The following is a 17,364-nucleotide window of genomic DNA, read 5'->3' as shown; positions in this document are numbered from 1 at the left end:
CAGAAGGAAAGAAATCATAAGGATCAGATCAGAAATAAAAGAAACAACAGCAAAGATCAATAAAACTAAAAGCTGGTTCTCTGAGAAGATAAATAATTGATAAACCACTAGCCAGACTCATCAAGAAAAAAAAGGGAGAAGACAAATCAACAGAATTAGAAATGAAAAAGGAGAAGTAACAAATGACACTGCAGAAATACAAAGAATCATGAGAGATTACTACAAGCAACTACATGCCAATAAAATGGACAACCTGGAAGAAATGGACAAATTCTTAGAAAAGTACAACTTTCCGAGACTGAATCAGGAAGAAACAGAAAATATAAACAGACCAATCACAAGCACTGAAATTGAAACTGTGATTAAAAATCTTCCAACAAACAAAAGTCCAGGACCAGAAGGCTTCACCAGCAAATTCTATCAAATATTTAGAGAAAAGCTAACACCTATCCTTCTCAAACTCTTCCATAATATAGCAGAGGAAGGAACACTCCCAAACTCATTCTATGAGGCCACCATCACTCTGATACCATACCAGACAAAGATGTCACAAAAAAAGAAAACTACATACCAGTATCACTGATGAACATAGATGCAAAAAATCCACAACAAAATACTAGCAAATAGAATCCAACAGCCCATTAAAAGAATCATACACCATGATCAAGTGGGGTTTATCCCAGGAATGCAAGGATTCTTCAGCATATGCAAACCAATCAAGGTGATACACCACATTAACAAACTGAAGGATAAAAACCATATGATAATCTCAATAGATGCAGAAAAAGCTTTCGACAAAATTCAACACCCATTTATGATAAAAACCCTCCAGAAAGTAGGCACACAGGAAACTTAACTCAACATAATAAAGGCCATATATGAGAAATGCACAGCAAACACCCTTCTCAATGGTGAAAAATTGAAACCATTTCCACTAAGATCAGGAACAAGATAAAGTTCTCCACTCTCACCACTATTATTCAACACAGTTTTGGAAGTTTTAGCCACAGCAATTAGAGAAGAAAAAGAAATAAAAGGAATCCAAATCGAGAAGAAGTAAAACTGTCACTGTTTGTAGATGACATGATACTATTCATAGAGAATCCTAAAGATGCTACCAGAAAACTACGAGAGCTAATCAATGAATTTGGTAAAGTAGCAGGATACAAAACTAATGCACAGAAATCTCTTGCATTTCTATACACTAATGATAAAAAAATCTGAGGTATTAAGGAAACACTCCCATTTACCACTGCAACAAAAAGAATAAAATACCTAGGAATAAACCTACCTAAGGAGACAAAAAACTTATATGCAGAAAACTATAAGACACTAATGAAAGAAATTAAAGATGATACAAACAGATGGAAAGATATACCATGTTCTTGGATTGGAAGAATCAACATTGTGAAAATGAGTATACTACCCAAAGCAATCTACAGATTCAATGCAATCCCTATCAAACTACCAATGGCATTTTTCACAGAACAAGAACAAAAAATTTCACAGTTTGTATGGAAACACAAAAGACCCCAAATAGCCAAATCAATTTTGAGAAAGAAAACGGAGCTGGAGGAATCAGGCTCCCTGACTTCAGACTATACTACAAAGCTATAGTAATCAAGACAGTATGGTACTGGCACAAAACAAAATAAATCGATGGAACAGGATAAAAAGCCTAGAGATAAACCCACACACATATGGTCACCTTATCTTTCATAAAGGAGGCAAGAATTTACAATGGAGAAAAGACAGCCTCTTCAATGAGTGCTGATGGGAAAACTGGGCAGCTACATGTAATAGAATGAAATTAGAACACTTCTTAACACCATACACAAAAATAAACTCAAAATGGATTAAAGATCTAAATGTAAGGCCAGACACTATAAAACTCTTAGAGGAAAACATAAGCAGAACACTCTATGATATCAATCACAGCAAGATCCTTTTTGACCCACCTCCTAGAGAAATGGAAATAAAAACAAAAATAAACAATTGGGACCGAATGAAACTTAAAAGCTGTTCCACAGCCAAGGAAACCATAAACAAGATGAAAAGACAACCCTCAGAATGGGAGGAAATATTTGCAAACGAAGCAACTGACAAAGGATTAAATCCCCAAAATGTACAAGCAGCTCATGCAGCTCAATATCAAAAAAACAAACAACCCAATCCAAAAATGGTCAGAAGACGTAAATAGACATTTGTCCAAAGGAGATATACAGATTGCCAACAAACACATGAAAGGATGCTCAACATCACTAATCATGAGAGAAATGCAAATCAAAACTACAATGAGGTATCACCTCACACCAGTCAGAATGGCCATCATCAAAAAATCTACACACAATAAATGCTGGAGAGGGTGTGGAGCAAAGGGAACCCTCTTGCACTGTTGGTGGGAATATAAATTGATACAGCCACTATGGAGAACAGTATGGAGATTCCTTAAAAAACTAAAAAGAGAACTACCATACGACCCAGCAATCCCGCTGCTGGGCATATACCCTGAGAAAACCATAATTCAAAAAGAGTCATGAACCACAATGCTCACTGTAGCACTATTTACAATAACCAGGACATGGAAGCAACCTAAATGTCCATCGACGGATGAATGGATAAAGATGTGGCACATATATACAATGGAATATTACTCAGTCTTAAAAAGAAACGAAATTGAGTCATTTGTGTCAGGTGGATGGACCTAGAGTCCGTCATACAGAGTGAAGTAAGTCAGAAAGAGAAGAACAAATACCGTATGCTAACAAATATGTACGGAATCTAAAAAAAAAGAAAAAAAATGGTTCTGAAGAACCTAGGGACAGGACAGGAATAATGACACAGATGTAGAGAATGGACTTGAGGACACAGGGAGGGCGAAGGGTAAGCTGGGACGAAGTGAGAGAGTGGCATTGGTGTATATATATACATATATATATGTATATACATACACTCTACCAAATGTAAAATAGATAGCTAGTGGGAAGCAGCCGCATAGCACAGGGAGATCAGCTCCGTGCTTTGAGACCACCTAGAGGGGTCAGATAGGGAGTTCGGGAGGGAGATGCAAGAGGGAGGGGATATGGGAATATATGTATATGTATAGCTGATTCACTTTGTTATACAGCAGAAACTAACACAACATTGTAAAGCAATTATACTCCAATAAAGATATTTTAAAAAAGAAAGAAAAAAGCTGACTAATCTTATAATAGGATAATAAAATAATAAAATGAAAAATATTACTTTAAAAGTTAAAGAACCATATAAAAATTTTGTTTAAATTTTAGTGGAATCAAAAATACTCCAGCAAGCTCCACGGTGAAATAATATCTACATACACGGAGGAGAATACATGTAAAAAATATAAATCAGCCATGATGCTCTCTTATTTACCTCCACACTAAACCAAAACAAATTCACCTCTGGATCTTCCATTAACTGAATATGCAAACATTCAAGAAGAAATTAAAATTTCTCCACAATAATAAAAGTAGTGTTTTTCATAATCTGTACTAAAGACTCACTAGAGAGAACTCTGTATCCCTCTGAAAGCAAAGAGGTGTCACTGTCTAAATCAAGTGATAAGCTCGTCAGGCAGTGGTAGTGTACACTCCTGAGGATACACTGATGAAAGTCAGCCAAAGCCATGACAACTTATATCATGCTGGCAAGATTCCAAGTTGCTCAGAGAAGGGAAAATTATTTAAAGAAGTCTGAATTAATATGAATCTACCCAAACACAAACCTTACCCATATGAGATAAATAAGCATGGACCAATTCAATCCCCCAATCACTAATTCAGAGATAACTGTAATAAGCTACACTATTTAGTCACCCTATGTAAGTCTATAGGACTCACTAAGGTCATCTTGACAACTTGGTATTTCCTCTCTGAAAACAATTTAAGTGGTCTCATTCGGGCTTCCCTGGTGGCGCAGTGGTTGAGAGTCCGCCTGCCGATGCAGGGGACACGGGTTCATGCCCTGGTCCGGGAAGATCCCACATGCCACGGAGAGGCTGGGCCCATGAGCCATGGCTGCTGAGCCTGTGCGTCCGGAGCCTGCGCTCTGCAACAGGAGAGGCCACAACAGTGAGAGGCCCGCGTACGGCAAAAAAAAAAAAAAAAAAAAAAAAAAAAAAGTCTCATTCTCTTTCAATAAACGTGACTATTTGCTTCTTAATTAACACATCTACTATTTAACTACATGCATTAACTGTATTTTACTATGGTATTCAAAGGACTGTTAAAATTAAGATTATAAACCAACTTTTACTTTTGTAATAATCCAGACAGCACATCTGCTTTTAATGGTGTTGCTGCATTGGGGTTTGTGTTTTTTTTATTGTTTAGCCACTTAATTTCAATCAAGTGATCAGAAAGTAGAGACAAACACATAAATGTTAAAAATGGCCTGAAAAACCTGAATGACCCCAGTAAGAATAACATGTTTTTATAATATAATGACCATCCTTTCTCCAATTTTTGGTATGTCTGATGATCTTAGGTGTAACATATAATGAATGGCAATTATTTGTATAATTCAGGTGCCAAATTACTCCTTTGTTATCCAAATCACTATAGGACTGTCACATAAAGTTGTCACAAGAAGTGACCAATAAATCTACCAAAAATTATAAGAACTACCAAAAATATGCACGTGGGTCAGGAGAATTAGGCAAGCAATCTGGAAATAAAGTTTTGGGCTCAATATTGAAACTGACTTCACAATGTAGTATACAAAAGCTTGTGGAAAACCTCAACACTCACGTGACTTAAACAAAATTAATCACCTGATATTTTCAAAAATTTGAAAAATTCAAATCTCCCTATTTTACAATTGCCAGTTTTTTTTTAACAAAATATGATTTACATATTTTTGAACTTCATGTAACATTAAATAAGGGTACTTAACTTTTATGTTGATCCAAAAGGAGCATGAATTTAAGAAGACTGAATAAAACTGTCAAATACAAAAGTCTGACACAACATAGTTGAAACCAAGAACAAGTACACTACAAGAAAATGGATGAAGTATAGGAGAATTCTAAAACTATTTTAAAAACTCTGAATGGTATATCCATAAAATGAACTCGTTCTCATTAATAAACAGTAATAAACCACGAGGACAGGCAACAAGGATGAATCCTAAAATACACGGTGAAGCAGTCAGACAAAAAGAACACACTGTATGATTCCATTTATTTAAAGCTCTAGAGAATGCAAACTATAGTGAGAAAAAGCAGGTCAGTGGTTACTTGGAGATAGGGAAGTAGGAGAAGCAAGAAAGGATTACAAAGGGGCATGAGGAAAATCTGCAGGGGATGGATATGTTCGCTGTCTTGATTGCGAGGCTGGTTTCACAAGGGTCCAAATTCAACAAACTGTACACTTTCAATATGTGCAGTTTATCATATGTGAACTATAAATTATACCTCACTAAAATACTTAAACAAGCCCTCTCCCCTCCTTGAGAGAAGGGGGAAGCCTAAACGTCCTGAGTTTAGCACCCAACTGAACTTAATAGCACTGCCTAGGGGGCAATAATCCAGGCCCAGGGGCTGTTAATATAGATAGATATATGTATAGGTGTACATTCTGCAAAGTTTATAGCATAAAGAGGCATTCCAGTGCTGTACTTTTCTCAAAGGGAACAGGATGACTACACTCAATACTCCCAGGAAAACCGTGAATGTGGTAGAAAGGAGGGAGAGGGCGTCAGGCAAAACTCCACTGAATCCTATAGTTGAGGCCCCTCCAGCGCTACAGCAGGAAATAAATGTTGCCCAGAGGCAGGCTTCATGCCTGACTTATTAAAATGAAATACCCTTGAAAGACTGGGGGAAGAAAATGGGAACATCTGGTCTAAACCTTCTTTAACTTTATCCAGTAATGCCTTAGACAAACGACCTGTTTGGGAGGGGTGCCTAGCAAAATATAAGAGAAGCTGGGCATACCCTGTATAGATCAGAGAAGACCTTTTAAACTGTAAAATAATCTTTAATATTTATGGTTCTGTCATCACAGTTTTGTTAGTGTAGTGATGTCTTATAAGCACAGGATAACAGACTCCCATGACCATTTTCTTCAGCACGTTCCCTGAAGCAAGGCACGCTAGGGACCACCTAATTATCAATACATAATGTAAAGTTACTGCAAACTTAACTATAGGTCTATGGAACATTTAATTTTAAGCCCAGATCAAGAATTACAAATGCATTCTCCACTGGTGTCCTGTGTGCCATATGGTAGTTAGGCATATTATACCTCCTCAAAGAGTCAAGAGACATTGGTTCAAACAGGTGCAATTAATGTCAGTTCAAACGTATGGATGTTTAATAATCTCAAATCATGTTATCCTCACTGAGAGAAAGGGCAGTTACTGAAAACTACTGACCAATGGCTGTACTTGTTCATTTGTATATCAAAATAAGTTAAGCATTCCCGTTTCACAAAATACGTGTTTTCTTTGGGGAGGGATAGTACCTAGGTGACAGAATTGCAGCTAAGTTTTTCTGCTTCTTTGCAGTTGTTTATGTTGTCCATATTTTTTAAATGTGCTTTTTTATCATCAAAAAAAGTTACTAAAAGAAAGAATTACCTTATGTATTTTACTATAACTATAGTTTTAAAACATAAGCAATAGAGTAAATGAAAAGTATCCCAAAAGGTATTCATACTATCAACATTAAATCATCAACACAAACTAAATAGGTTTTTCCTTGAGTTTTTGTTTTGGTTTTTTGTTGTCCAGTAGCTGATGTTTCTGTCTTTTCCTTTCTTACAAGTGTTTTCTTTTTCACTTTCCCCTCCTGCATTTAGTTATGGCACCCTAGATCTGGAGGTAGAGTGGTTTACAAGAAAATAACAATGAATGTTGATTTTGCAGATCTAAGTTAAACCAACAGGAGGATAAAGACAAGAATTCCCTCGACCAAACAAATTTAACCACCACAGGCAAGAAGAAAAAAAGCCAGAATTTAAGCCTTGTTTTACCTTTTTTTTTTTTTTAAACTCAGCTGTCCAAATTTGGAAGAATTGCTTTAACACTTCTCTAACAAATATAATTTCAACGCTTCAAAAAGTTTTTTGTTACTTTATGATATAGGATATAAATTACTTTTTAAACGATATTTTTCCAAAAAGGGGAAGATATTTCTGGGGAAAAAAGACTACGCCAAATATCTGCCCATAAAAAATGCATACAATATACACACAGTTTTTAGGTCAATATAATTTAAATTATAAATTTTACTGTTTTAATCACACTCCAAAACCATCGTGAGATGTTTACAACGCTAATATTTCATCTTTGCGAATTTAATGTTTTACTCATTTTGTGAGAGATAGAAGAAATATTTTAAGAAAATTGAGGCTTTTATGAAATCCTTGAAAAGAAAACTAATGCTCTATCTACAAAAAGGAAGGGCCAATTTTCCAGTGAACCAGAAGAAAGAAAACAAGTGGCCTCAGGCCAAAGATAAAATACCTTTTTCCTCACATAGTAGTTTCCCTTTCTTTCCAAACATCAAATTACCACAATACAGCTTAGTTATACCACCACAATAGCCTCCTACAGGACCTCCCTCCCTTACCCTAAGCCAGTCCAATTCTTCAAGGTCTCACCAGTTTACAACCTACAGTCTGTGCGAGCCTTACATTCTCTGTAAGAATTTATGAATTGTTTCCTCCCCAAAGTCATATTTTGAAGTCCTAACCCCCAGTACCTCAGAATATGACTATATTTGGAGAGAGGGTCTTTAAAGAGGTAATTAAGGTTAAATGAGGTCACTGGGGTGGGCCCTAATCCATCTACAAGTTGCCAGCAAGCAACCCAATGTTGATGTCTAACTTCTTTAATCACTGTAACTTTTACTACATGTAAAACTTTTTATTCTTTCCTGTGTGTGTCTATTTTTCCAACAAAGACAGTAAGCTTCCAACAGTATTTATTCTGTGTTCTCCCGAGTGCCTAGCCCAATTCATTCAACATACCTCCTAATCCATCTATTACCATCTACTCAATGAGTAACTATCTCAGATCTTCTTGGGAAGTGTTTCACAGGAAGGCAATGGTATCAGTTTTCTCTATCTAGAAATAGTTCATCTCCTTATTCTTATTCACCCATGTGGAACCCCACTATAATTATTTAATTATAGTATATTAACTTTACCATACTAAACATCATTTCCAACTGTATTTATAGTGATGCTCTTTTAAGCAGGAAACTAATTTACAAGAAAAAATAATACCTTTCTTGCTATAAATATGGGGTTGATAATGTATGTAACAATGTAACAATATCAAATGAATTCCTACTTTAGACCAAACGTATTTTAAGAGCACATATAACTGTTTGGGAAATACAATTGGTGATATATCATCATTCACATGCACCATCAAGCAGTCCTGAATTCTACAGGAAGCTGTTTGCTTCTTTACTCTGAATCAGAGAAGCTTTTGGTGATAGATGTGTCATTTGCTCTAGCATATATAGGGACATTTCCAACCCAATATGTCAATTCTGCCCGAAGATATTTTGTGAAAAGCACAGAGTTACTTTGTGCATATTATAAATATACAAAAGGGAGCCAACCTGCAACTCAACCTGAATCAAATCTATTATGTCAGACTTGAGATGTAATCTGGAGAAAATAATCTGCTCTTAACTCAGGACAGTATCTTCCAGGCAACTGTTACTTGCCAGCTTCTAAATCCCTTAATCTGAACCCTAGACAATGGGTCCATTTCTTTGTTTGTAAAGCAGAGCCTCTCCACTTCATCAGCTAAAGGCTGAATGCCTGATCAATGCAAAATTACATTTCAAGGATTTCCCTGAATGTCTCCAAGCACCACGCCTTGCACAGATACAGTAAACTCTGGGGAGAGCCTCTACTCCCTCACCATATATATGCATTTAAAAGATATCTGAACTACACACAGAAAATCCTAAAAATGCCACCAGAATACTACTACAGCTAATCTATGAATTTGCAAAGTAGCAGGATACAAAATTAATGCACAGAAATCTCTTGCACTCCTATAAACTAATGATGAAAAATCTGAAAGAGAAATTAAGGAAACACTCCCATTTACCATTGCAACAAAAAGAATAAAATACCGAGGAATAAACCTACCTAAGGAGGCAAAAGACCTATATGCAGAAAACTGTAAGACACTGATGAAAGAAATCAAAGACAATACAAACAGATGGAAAGATATACCATGTTCCTGGATTGGAAGAATCAACATTGTGAAAATGACTATATTACCCAAAGCAATCTACAGATTCAGTGCAATCCCTATCAAACTACCAATGGCATTTTTCACAGAACTAGAACAAAAAACTTTACAATTTGTATGGAAACACATAAGACCCTGATAGCCAAAGCAATCCTGAGAAAGAAAAACAGAGCTGAAGGAATCAGGGTCCCTGACTTCAGACTATACTACAAAGCTACCGTAATAATCAACACAGTACGGTACAGGCACAAAAACAGAAATATAGATCAATGGAACGGGACAGAAAGCCCAGAGATAAACCTACACACGTATGGTCACCTTATCTTTGACAAAAGAGGCAAGAATACACAATGGAGAAAAGACAGCCTCTTCAATAAGTGCTGCTGGGAAAACTGCACAGCTATATGTAAAAGAATGAAATTAGAACATTTCTTAACACCATACACAAAAATAAACTCAAAATGGATTAAAGATCTAAATGTAAGGCCAGACACTATCAAACTCTAAGAGGAAAACATAGGCAGAACACTCTGTGACATAAATCATAGCAAGATCCTTTTTGACACACCTCCTAGAGAAATGGAAATAAAAACAAAATTAAACAATTGGGACCTAATGAAACTTAAAAGCTGTTCCACAGCAAAGGAAACCATAAACAAGACCAAAAGACAACCCTCAGAATGGGAGAAAATATTTGCAAGTGAAGCAACCGACAAAGGATTAATCTCCAAAATTAACAAGCAGCTCATGCAGCTCAATAACAAAAAAACAAACAACCCAATCCAAAAATGGGCAGAAGACCTAAATAGACATTTCTCCAAAGAAGATATACAGATTGCCAACAAACACATGAAAGGATGTTCAACGTCACTAATCATGAGAGAAATGCAAATCAAAACTACAATGAGGTATCACCTCACACCAGTCAGAATGGCCATCATCAAAAAATCTACACACAATAAATGCTGGAGAGGGTGTGGAGAAAAGGGAACCCTCTTGCCCTGCTGGTGGGAATGTAAACTGATACAGCCACTATGGAGAACAGTACGGAGGTTCCTTAAAAAACTAAAAAGAGAACTACCATACAACCCAACAATCCCGCTGCTGGGCATATACCCGGAGAAAACCATAATTCAAAAAGATACACATACCCCAGTGTTCACTGCAACACTATTTACAATAGCCAGGACATGGAAGCAACCTAAATGTCCATCGACAGATGAATGGATGAAGAGGTGGCACATATATCCAATGGAATGTTACTCAGCCATAAAAAGGAATGAAATTGAGTTATTTGTGATTAGGTGGATGGACCTAGAGTCTGTCATACAGAGTGAAGTTGGACCTAGAGTCTGTCATACAGAGTGAAGTAAGTCAGAAAGAGAAAAACAAATATCGTATGCTAACGCACATATATGGAATCTTAAAAAAAAAAACAGTACTGATGAACCTAGTAGCAGGGCAGCAATAAAGACGCCGATGTAAAGAAAGGACCTGAGGACACAGCAGGGGAAGGGGAAGCTGGGATGAAGTGAGAGAGCAGCACTGACATACATACACACTCCCAAAAATAAAATGGATGGCTAGTGGGAAGCAGCTGCAAAGCACAGGGAGATCCTCTCGATGCTTTGTGATGAACTAGAGGGGTGGGATAGGGAGAGTGGGAGGGAGGCTCAAGAGGGGATATGGGGATATATGTATACGTATAGCTGATTTACTTTTTTATACAGCAGAAACTAACACAACATTGTAAAGCAATTATACTCCAATAAAGATATACAAAAAAAAAAAGTATCTGAGATGCAAATAGGACTTCAGCCGCCAAACAGGGCATTGTATATATGATAGGAATTTGGAGTACAACAGAAACTGACATACATCTCTCCCCTAGCAACAACAGTCAAGGGGCTCACGCGATGAAATGAAGGAGTGTGTTAAATGGAGAAAGGAAACCAGAAACAAGAGAGGGGAAAAGAAATACTGAAAGGAGCCAAGGAAAGGGAGGGAACACATGTAAGAGTTATGGTACGCATCTGAGCAATCTAGTAGTAATGTGTTGAGACAAACTTCATCAATGTTTTTGTCTGTTTTTGCAAATGGCATAGGCAAGACGAGTGGTGAAGGGTCAAGGGGCTCCCCAAACTAGCTCTGCCTAAGTGACAACTTGCCTGTGGAAAGGAACTTATGACAACCCCTAACCCCTGCCTCTCTCTACCTAAATAAGCAGAACTATAATTCTCAAAGCTGCTCAGGTAACAGAACAGCTAGAAGTCACCAGAACTCACTGCAGAGCACCCAGAGATACAGCTATATATTGAACTTAAAATAGTTAAATATATAATTCCTGCTAATCACAAACCCCACTTCAGCCTAGATTCTTCAAAAAAAAAAAAAAGATACCAAAGGTTAAGAAAACTTTTTGAGGGCTTCCCTGGTGGCGCAGTGGTTGAGAGTCCGCCTGCCGATGCAGGGGAAACGGGTTCGTGCCCCGGTCTGGGAAGATCCCACATGCCGCGGAGCGGCTGGGCCCGTGAGCCATGGCCGCTGGGCCTGTGCGTCCGGAGCCTGTGCTCCGCAATGGGAGAGGCCACAACAGTGAGAGGCCCACATACCGCAAAAAAAAAAAAAAAAAAAAAGAAAACTTTTTGAGAGTGAGATATGGAAATGAGAAATCCAACACATTAATTTGTCTGCCTACTGGAGAACAGTCTGCCAATTCACAGAACACCAGAAACAGGGCCTAAAAGGCAATGAAATTAAACAATACACTCATTACAAGAGGGAGTATGTAAGCGATACTTTTGAAGCCTAGTCTTGATTTGGCAACTACTTCTGTAGAGTAAGACAGTAAATTTTTCAGACTTTGAAGGCTCTCCATCTCTGTCCCAACTATGCAACTACTCAAATCTGCCACTGCTGCTGCAAAAGCAGCCACAAACAACAAGAAAGAATCACAGACAATAAGAATGAGTGGCTGTGCACCAATAAAACTATGTGCACTGACATTTGATCTTCATATATTTTTCACATGTCATGCAATATTATTCTTTTGATTTTGTTTTTCAACCATTAAAAAATGTACAAACCATCCCTAGCTCTTAAACCGTAGAGAAAAAAAACAGGCTGCAGCAGACAGATTTGGCCCTTGGCCCTTAAGGTTACAGGCCTCTGCTTTTAAGAACCCTAATGTGAACTCTGAGATGGGAGGGGGAAGTGAGGGGGCAGTGGGGGATAGAGTCCAGTCTAGATAAACCTGGCCCATTTGTAAACTAGCCCATCAGCAAGCAGGAAATCTGGGCAACCCAGACAAGATTATTCCCACCACCCTCTAAACCCTCTCAGCTCCTCCCTCAGGCAAAGGCACAGGTGCACTGCATTAGAATTCAAGCCAAGAAACTTCAAGTTTTGTTGGGTTTTAAATGCAGTCATTTACCTAAATTCTACCGGGGCTAAAGCATATATTTTACAAATTTAGATGATGCGACTCCTACAAAAAAGTTCATTGTAGTTCCCTATACCCAAATGCAACAAGTAACCCTGAAACCCACTCCATCACTTCATAAATGTTTCAGATTAGGTGTTACTTATTCTGTAAAAGGCAACCTAAATGAGGAATGCCTACGGAAACACAAATGGGATGTTTACGCCACAGCTGTCCAACAAGGCTGGATGACAAGAGTCTGGCCACTTTTCAGATTATTCCCCTCTCGACACCAAAAGAACTTGGAGAGTCTTCCTTCTAGGCTGGTGAAGTCAAGGTCCTCTTATCTGATGACACCTCTGAAGCACTAGCCGCCACCCGCACCCACTCGGCCCAAGGCCCGCAGCGTCCAAACCCGGATTCCGCCCCAGCAGAGCAATCTCCGCAGCCCCAGCCGCTGAGATGGACGGAGACTTCCCACCGCCCCCTACTCGCCCCCTGGACACAGAGCAGCAGCGGCCCCTCCCCCTCTCCGCAGTCCCAGCATGAATTTCCACGCGATCGGCAAGAAAGAATAGCCCTGCCTTTGTGCCTCTGCAAAAGAACGCAGCAAGAATTTACACCATCACCACCGCTGAAACACACACACACACACACACACACACACACAGACACACACTTCGGAACAGCGCTTCCCTACAAACATCCGGCATCCCGGGGCTGCGAAACTGCAGACAAAGGCACCCCATCGCCACGGGGTGGGGGGATAAAGGGGGAGGCGGGAGCAAAACACTCCCACCAACGCGGACAGCTGACGAAAGGGCACTGGCGCCAGGGAGAGGGGTGAAAAGTGGGGGCGGATACCAGTGAGCCGCGCGCTCTGGGTGTCCCGCAGCCGAGGCGAGAGACGCCAATCTGGGGGCGCGTCTCCCCACCCCCGCGTAACGATAGAGTGGGCGTCCGACCCGGGGCGCCGCCACCGCAGCAGACAGCAACAGGCGCCCGCGCCCCACTGCACCCGGCCCCCGTGCCAGGCCCGGGGTCCGCCTCCTCAGCACCCTTACTATGCCGCTCCTGGCGAACAAAAACACGAAACTTTTCAACCTCTTAGAATCAACAAGAGCAAAAGGAGGGGAGAAGTGGCTGAAAGAACCGGAACGACCGCTTGGGGACCCGGCGAGTCGCAAAGGAAACTTCCAGACCCCATCGTTTTCAACAGCCGGAGGAGCAGCTGCTTCCCGGTAGCGCCGGGCCGCGCGGGGTGGGCGGCCCACCCCGCGCGCCGAGCCCCGGGCGGCCGCGCACCTTCCCGGCCGGTGCGCGCGCAGGGCACGAGGGCGCGTTCCGGCCTCCTGGCCCGGGCCCCGGCGCCGCTTACCCTGCTCGCGGCGGCCGCCGCCGGCGGGAACGCGAAAGGAAAGGAGGGCTGGGGAGCTGGGGTCGCCGGGGACACTGGGAGCCTCGCCTCGCCCCTCCTCGCCCACGCTCGCTCTCTTCTGTCCTGAAGTAACGTCCCGGCGAGGAGCTTCGGGAGGAACGCGCACTGACGCTCCTGCTCGACCGAGAAACTTAATCCTGCCCGGCCGCCGGCGGCCCGACGCCAGCCTCGCGCTCCGCCGCGCCCCCTCCCCCTGCGCGCGCCGCACTTGCGCCGACCGGGGCTGCCGCGGAGGCGGGTGCGGCGGCTGGGCCCGGGCTGCCAGGGCTGCGTGACGCCTTCGGCCGGCAGGGCAGCTGGCGCGCCTCGGCCAATCAGGGGGCGCGGCCCAGCCGGCAGGCCCCAGGGTTTAAACTAGCTTCGCGGGCGCTCGGCGGGGGATGTGGAGAGTGGGTTCCGCACGGTTGCTGGAGAAAAGCCCCCTTCAATGTCAATGTCAAATAAAAAAAGAAGCATTAATTTGGACGAGTGTGTCCCATGCAACGTTTAGGAGATACACTAAAAAATTCTTTGTTTATCTGAAATTCGGATTTCCCTGGGCAGCCTGTATTTTTATTTGCTGAATCTGGTAACCTGCGGGAACCGGTAGCCTCTATTTCTACTTTTGAGGACTTTTTTTTTTTTTAATGCGGATTGCTCTCTGGTAGCTCATTAAAGCGATGAGAAGCACTTTAATGAGGATGCTTGGGGGCGGGGCTAATCTAACTTTCTAAAAAGTAACTTTTAGATCATGTCCATTCTCAGACAGATGACCCAACTAAAAAACAAACAAAAAAAAGTGGAGGAAGGGTTCAGAATTACACGGTGCCAGGAAAAAACATACTCATTTCTATTTTGTGCCATTTAAGATTGTCTTTCTGATATTCTCAATTCCCTGAGTCCCAGGAATGTTCTCTGGGGAGGAAAATTGCTCCCTTTTTCAATACATAAGTCTAATATTAAAGTATACATCAAAGGATACTCAGAAGCCCAATTAAAAATATTTAAAGAATTTATTTTAATATCCTGAATTAAAGGTCTGTTTTTCTTTAGCAGACTTGTAAATTTGGTTTGTCTTAAAAAACCGATTTGTATTTCTACAATATTCACCAACTATTTAAGGGGAAACACAGTTTATAAAATATACAAGACTTCAGAGGGAAACTGGTTTAAGTTTTTAAATGGATATTTTCAGAAAGCTGCAAAATAGAACATTTGCCTGTAAATGACTAGGAGTTGAGTAAAGTCAGCTCAGTGCCCTAGACTGAAGAGAGTGTCTTCAGCCCAAGGACGCTTGCTCTTTTATAAACATATGAATTGGTGTAGATTTTCCCACGGGGAAACAAAAACATGGAGTAGATTTCTTCATAGTCTATGGATATTCATTTCCTCTGGGTCTTTTGAAAATGAAAATTAAGATAAAGGAAAAACTCATTTACCTTATCTTTTCCGTTGTCTCTTCAGCACATCTCTACGTTGCATAACCTTTCAATCAGCACTCTCAGGTCTCTCCATTCTGAAAAAGAGAGAAAAAAGGAGAAAAGAGAAATAGAAGGAGAGAAGAAGGGGAGGGAGGGAGGGAGGGAAGTGGGGAGGGAGGGGGGAGAGAGAGAGGGGAAACAAATAGGCTACTTCCCAAACCTGTCTCTCCCCAGCTACCACACTTTTCCCCCTCCTTCTTAGTTAAGTTTGTTGAAACCAACCAACTGCATCTGGCTTCCTGCCCCTTCATAGTACAGAACGGGCCCTTGCTAGGGACACCAGTGACCTCCCACTATCTAAATCCAGTGGATGTGTTTCTCTCCTCATATTCCTGTCTCTTCAGATGCGTTCATAACTGTTGCACTCTCTCTTCCTGAACTGTTCCCCTCGCCTTGTAATTCCAGGCAATCACTCTCTCTTGGTTTTGCTCCTTCCTCTTAGTTAGGGGCAGAAGTGTGAGACCTGAAGCTCATACAACTTGGGGCTCTGCTTTTAGAAAAGAAAAACAAAGATATCTTTCTTGTGAAAATTTTACAAAAATATATGACCATGTAAACCCATTGCTAGGGCTCCTCCCAAGCAAGAGAAGGACCCAGAATCTTCACCTTTATTAGCTGCAAAGTTGCTCTGCCTCTGTCCTCAGACCACTCTTTTATATTCTTTGCCAACTAATCTCTCCCTAATCTTTAAATGGAATTCCTCAAGGCTCAGTGATAGGCCTTCTTTTCAACTCTATCCCTAAGTCAGTTCATTCTCACCTCTAGCTTATCATTTATTGGTTAAGGATTCCTAAGCTGTTATCTTCAATGCAGACTTCTCCATCTGAGTGTTTATTTGACTTCCCCATATGCCTGTCTCAAACCTAGATTACCCAGAATGGAACCATGATATTTGCTCAGGCCTGGCCATCTTTCACAGTTCAGTGTTTCAGTGAATGGCACAGCCATGGACATTACTCCATGATTCCCACAAGTTAGGATAAACCCACTGAGATACATTCTTAACTGTACTTTTGCTTCACAGTATTCATCCTACTTTGAAATTACACATTTAGTTTATATATTTAGCTATATATGCAATGTTTCTCTTCCCACTTAGACTATAAACTACTCAAGAGCAGGGCCCACTTCACCATATCATCCTTAGAGCCTAGCAAAATGTTTCATACCTAATCAGTGTTCAGTTGACATGGAACGAATACATGAATGCAAGAATGAATGATTTGTCTATATAACTTTTTTGTTCTTGCCATAGCGTCATCTCCAGTCATCCCATTTGGAGAGTATTCTCTTATTGCTTAGAAATTCTAGAGGATTCCTCCTCTTTGAATAGCAAAGCTCTTCCATTTGTCCATTTCCAAATCTGGTCATTCTCAGATGCAAAGGAAGTAAGTGCCTGAAATGCTAGCTGGTAGAAGAAGAATAGGAGAATGATTCCATAACTAGTTACTGAAAGTATTCTAAGGGTGTTAAAGGTAAAATGGCATTTATTCTATTGAACCATAGGAAAAGAGCCCAGCTTAAAGGATTTAATACCTTGGTTTGTTGCAAGTCTATAAATGAGATTAAAACAAAGGGTTGGTTAAAAAGATACTACTGTTCTGGTCTCATTTAGCAAAGCAAATTGTACATGCCCATCTTAAATGGTAATACATCAGAAGTCAAAAAGGCATTTTGCCTACGTTACTTCTTCCATAAAATTACCCAGAACTGGGATGATTCCACTCAGGAGCATCTCCTTTCGAAGTAAACCTGTATCATTACTGCTCCATTCTCTTCTGCTTGTTCTCACCCGGAGG

General features: G+C 40.5%; 1 protein-coding gene across 7 annotated transcripts in view; it reads right to left on the bottom strand.

Annotated features, from left to right (window-relative positions):
- The window catches only part of MPDZ (multiple PDZ domain crumbs cell polarity complex component), a 163,258-nt gene extending 148,448 nt beyond the window's left edge, over positions 1–14,810 (bottom strand). For 4 of the 7 annotated variants that reach the window (XM_081236974.1, XM_081236977.1, XM_081236975.1 and 1 more), the window contains exon 1: positions 14,046–14,809. The gene's annotated coding sequence lies outside the window, so the exon portion shown is untranslated. Of the gene's footprint in view, positions 1–14,045 lie in introns of all 7 variants that reach the window. The other 3 variants (XM_081236972.1, XM_081236976.1, XM_081236973.1) reach the window with 1 other exon arrangement.
- Between the last annotated feature and the right edge of the window lie 2,554 nt (positions 14,811–17,364).

This window comes from Mesoplodon bidens (genome assembly GCF_964165515.1).
Source record: "Mesoplodon bidens genome assembly, chromosome: 6".
Classification (NCBI taxonomy): Eukaryota; Metazoa; Chordata; class Mammalia; order Artiodactyla; family Ziphiidae; genus Mesoplodon; species Mesoplodon bidens.
This window is presented reverse-complemented; position numbering and strand designations above follow the sequence as displayed.